Genomic DNA, 5,432 nt, shown 5'->3' with positions numbered 1-5,432 from the left:
TGCGGCAGAGGACTAGATTCGGCGGCTTGCCGTGGTTGGGGGGGGGTCGGGGAGGGGAAGGGGAGGGGCTCTGGGGAAGAATGTTGGGGGCAAAGAGGGGAAAACAATGGAGTTACCAAAGCAGCCCTTTTCCCTTCATGTGGCAGGGGTAAAACAGGAATATCGTAGGGCTAAACTTTCGGGCGCGAGATATTTCGATGTGAGCGGGAAGTTTTTTGGCGCCTGAAATTATATTCTGCTCTTGTATGGTCGACTATGATATCATGGCCGAGAATTTGTTTGTTTTGCATGCAAAAAAGTGCAAGTTTTGCAATCAGTGTCTCCAACTCGAAACTTAGATTGTCCATTCAATTCAAATATGGATCATTGAGCTACTACAAGAAAATACCATCATACAGTCCAATTCAAATGAAATTCCAAGTGTGTTTATCCTAAATATGATGACAAAAGCAAAAATGTGTATGTGTATGAATAAAGTGGATGATTATAAAGTTTGAACATGCCCGTATGTGTATATCTCTAGGTTTGATATATGAATTTGAAATCACAAAATCCCGGCTTAAAAATTGTACCTTCGTTTAAATGAATTACAAAAGCTAATGATGGAGTCGAATTCCAAAATTCCAAACTTAGGTTTGTAATTCTGGTACATCAAGGTATATCACACATGTTTAAAAGTATCGTTATCTCATAGTCCAAACTGTGAAACAAATTGGTCAACCATAAGTGCACACACTATTGACCATGTATATCTCAATTACGCTAAAGTCCCTCAAATATAGACACCTCACTCTTTATCTGAAGCCAACCCCCCCTCGTCGCCCACCCCCCCACACACAGAGAAGTCGTTCTCTCCCCCAAACACCAACACACGAGCACATTAACACCCCTCTCTCTTCTAAAGTCTGGACCCCAATATAGGTCTCTATCACTTTGTCTCTTGGGCATGCACACATATCTTCCCCCACTCTCTAGCTAGGTCTCCCGGCATCTCTCTTTCCCAAGCACACGCACTATGTAGAGTGTATCTTTCCCATACACACAAAACGTCACCCCAAACATCTATCTCCCTAGTTATGTGGTTCTCGCACACTCACCTCACACACCACCCCCACTGAAAACAAGCACACTTTGTCTTCTTGTGCACCACTCTTATCTTTCTATCTCTCCCACATGCGGACCCGCCCCAGCTCCTCCCTGTATACATATATGTCGTGACTCTTTCCATAGCTCCCTAATGTATCATCGTTCTCAATCTCGCACATTGTTCTCTACACCATCTATTCTAGATCTCTCATGAAGTCCCTATCACACACACGATGACTCGCTTCCCTTGTGTCTCCGTACATAGGCCAATTTCAAACAACATCAACATTGTCTCCCTATCTATACGCCATTTATGGACACAAATGCCCCTCTCTTCCTCTCTCTCTCTCTATCCATCGCTAGCTCTCTCTCTCTCTCTCTCTCACACACCCCTCTCCCACACACACTCGATGTCTCTTCCAAATAGTCTGCTCCCCCCGCCCGCACCCATGCTATCCCGCTACTACACATGTCACACCATTCCCCCTTCCCTTATACTAGGTTTACATCATTAGTGGTCTCTGTACTCCACATACACACACTCCCTCTCACACACAAATGCGCGCACAAACACACACAGACACGCACAAACACCCATTAATCTGGATCCTCATCTCTCCCCATTTCCGCATGTGTATCTCACACACTCACTCTCTAATTATGTATATGTGTCTCCATGTTACACAACACAAAGCCCCATGTACATGTCTCTCTCTATCCTCCACACACATAGACACAAAGAATATGTTATCATTGCCTCAGTCTTTAGACATATCACACACGCACTCTCTCTCTCTCTCTCGCAAACACGCTGAACAAGGGTTTCCCCGTGAATAACTTACCGTCTATTCATCAATAGTCGTGGCAGTATAGCGAACACGAGATGTGAAAAAGAATAAATCTACACGTGCTTAGACCACCTAGTATGACTACTAGGACTAGAGAAAGCCAAAAAGCGCGCCACCGTCACCCCCTCCTTATCGGCGACGGGAAAACCTTTGTTTTACACAGTTGAGAAGTCAATGTGCTAAGGCCTCACATGCTGAGGTGTTGAATAGAATGTAGATGCTAGTTTACGGAAACAAGTATCGATAATACGTTTGTATCTCCATACTTATATTTCTTCTCTTATAAAAAACCGAGTTGGTGATGATGGTACGCGTGCCATCTTGCAATATAGACCGTCTGATCTATATGTGATGGATGGAAATTAAACTAAAAGATACCTGCACCCCTCTCCATATTTGCAGACAAGGCCTTCCCTCGTTCATCCTTATCTCCAACAACCTCATTGTTGAGCAATTAAGAAAGGAAGCCTCTGGAACAAACTGGCCTGGTGGCCGCTGCCCGCGTCGTCAATCCCCATGGCTCCGCTCAGTCCAACCACCAATCACCACCACGCCCCACTCCTCTTGACCTTATCTCCTATTTCTCGAGATATCATTAGTTTTTACACATGGTATTACTATCGCATGGGTTAATCACAACAAGTGTTTTATAAAAAATGCATCTTGATGTTCTGTGCAATGAGCGGATCTTGCTAGTACTCCTACAGAAGACTAAGTTGGTGATGATGGTGTGTCTGCCATCCGTCGTTTGTGACCATTAGATCTACATCTAACGACTGTGAGGTAAGTTGTTGCCTTTTCTCACCAACATCCCACTTGTCTACCAATTTGCAGAAAACCCATAATTAGTATCTTATAACCAACCACATCCCTCCCCGACCTCACCAAAACAGCCCAAGGAATATATTCTAATTGAAACATAATATATCTCTAGTGATATATGTATATCAAAATTAGAGTGTTTTGTATCAAGTTTGTGAATAAGTATTATTCTAATTATGATTCGTTGCAACGCACATGAACATTGCTAGTATTTCCAACCATGCAATTTTTTTCCTAGTATTCCATAGTTTCGAGTTTTCCATCAAGATATTAGTCACTCATGGTTGATATTTACTTTCAATCATGTACACATATGCACTATGTAACTAGCCTTGCTTATTGGGTTCCAAAGCTTAACTTTCACTCCTACTTACAATATATAGAGTATTTAACAAAAAAACTACCACTTTCAACCAGCCCTAGGAAGAATCTATTCTACAAAAAATAGCAAAAACATACCAAAATTTCTTAATCCACACCAAAAACTACTACCTAGTACTCCCTCCGTCCCACAATGTAAGACGTTTTTGCAAGCTAGTTTAGCTTGCAAAAACATCTTATATTATGGGACAGAGGGAGTACCAATTAGGTTAGTTTAAACCCATTTATGACAGGGTTGGCCCACACGTCCGTGCTGATGAGGCAGCATAAACCAACACATTTTGTTTTACCGTTGACACGAGGGACCCACATCTGACCTTCTGTCCTGTTATTCCCCCTCAAATCATTATTTTTCCTGAACATTACTTCAAACAGTACTGATGCGTGTTCGTTGGTGGCGCCGATGATGAGCGAGTTGGCCGCCGCTCCGCCGGAAGGGCCGGACGCCGCGCTGGCCTCCGCACGGGTTGGCAGGCTGGCTCGAGCCTGACTCACGAGCGAGCAAGCCGCCGCGCTGCCATGCCAATCTAGCTAGTGAACCTTGCAGACAAGCAGCTGGACTGAGCTATCTTGGCTAGCTAGCGGCCGCGAGCGCCGGACGGAGCCGGCATCCGGGTTGCCGCAAGATGGGCTCTGCACCACCGGCGGTGTTGACCTCGCCTTCTGCCGGCGGCGGTAGCTGCGTCCCATGGCCGAGGATGACTAGGTGGATGGGACGTAGGTAGGAGGGCACTCGGGGATTTTTGTGCAGACTGACATGTAGGTCCCACAAGTCATAACGCCCGGTCGAATAGAAGGCGTTGACTTAATGGGCGACATGGGCCCTGTTTGGATACTCTAAGTCAGAGGTTAGAGTTAGATTCTAACCCTGAACTAACTCTAACCAAAGTGGTGTTTGGATGGCAGGGTTAGATTGACAACAAATGTATCCAAACAGGGCCATGGGTTGAAACGTGCCTATAACAGGACTTTGTAGAGTAGTCGTTTCTTGGTAGGGCTGGTTGGTAAGAGCATGTACAATGGTTGATAAGGTAGTCTTATCTTATGTCTGCCACATATGCAAGTGGTAGTAGTTTCTTAGCATTATTAGTGGTTTCTTGCATTATTAGGAGTTTCTTGTAAGGAACAATGTACTACTAGCGACAAAAGGCGATTCTAGGTTGCATTGTACTCCAACGAGTACTACTAGTGGTCGCAGGAGTGTATACCTCGTTTTTTGGGTTCGATCCCGGCCGAACATAGAACGGCCTTTTTTAAATAGTAACTTCGCTGCGAGCCAATATTTTACACGGGTAGTTTGAGTTTTGAAGTCAAACGGACGTGTGGCACCACAATCTGGGTGCACTAGATAGCCTAGCCACATGAACGGGTTTTCCTTCCCAGCATCTCGTGGCTCGCGTGCTCGCCCTAGCCGCACCTTGCTTGCAGCTTCCTCGTTAGCTAGTAGCATATTTAAACTAGCGCCTCCCAATTAAGCCCGAGGAGTCGGAAAAGCCTGGCGGGGCATTGGGAATTGTGCAATATGGCTCTGTATGTAAAGTGCTCTACTACTACTACTCTGTAGCTTGTGGCGTTGCACGCATGGACTTCACTCCATTATCGGCTCTACTATAAAAGAAATTCCTCTTGACGTGTTCTTTTTGAAACGGAGGCAAAATCTTTGCTTCATCTCATTCATAAAGAAGGAACTAATAACAAAGTTCGACGAGATCCATTACACCTCCGCAAATGGAAGCGAAAAGCCTAGTCTCGCTGTGTCAAATAACTCAAATGTTCTGCCCCCGCAGTAACCATCGTTGATAAACAGGCTGCTAGTGTGTGCATGAGAGGAGCGGCTGAGTAGGCCAGCTACGTGAGAGGAGCGGCTGAATAGAGCACCAAGAGTACCCACTAGGCCACTACACAGGTGTACTTTCCCTGCATTGATAGTACATCGATGGTTCTAGAGAACAGCAGTACCCTCCACTTCCAACTGTAGCTCCTTGGCCCTGAGATTCAAGAGTTCAAAACTGGTGCACTATACTAGAAGTACAGTACATCGCACTACTAGTTGAGAAAGTAGTACTAGTACTGCTACAGTACGAGTACGTACTCCTCCGTCACATAATGTAAGATGTTTTTTGACACTAGTTGGCGTGTACAAAAAATAGCAAAAACATACCCAAAATTTCTTAATCCACGCCAAAAACTACTAGCTAGTGCCAAAAATTTCTTACTAGTGCTATTATTTATAGTATAATGCAATCCCATAACGTCCCATAATGCTAGTACTAGTAGTAAATAATAGCCTCACCC

Source organism: Triticum dicoccoides, chromosome 1A, assembly GCF_002162155.2.
Source record: "Triticum dicoccoides isolate Atlit2015 ecotype Zavitan chromosome 1A, WEW_v2.0, whole genome shotgun sequence".
Classification (NCBI taxonomy): Eukaryota; Viridiplantae; Streptophyta; class Magnoliopsida; order Poales; family Poaceae; genus Triticum; species Triticum dicoccoides.
This window is presented reverse-complemented; position numbering follows the sequence as displayed.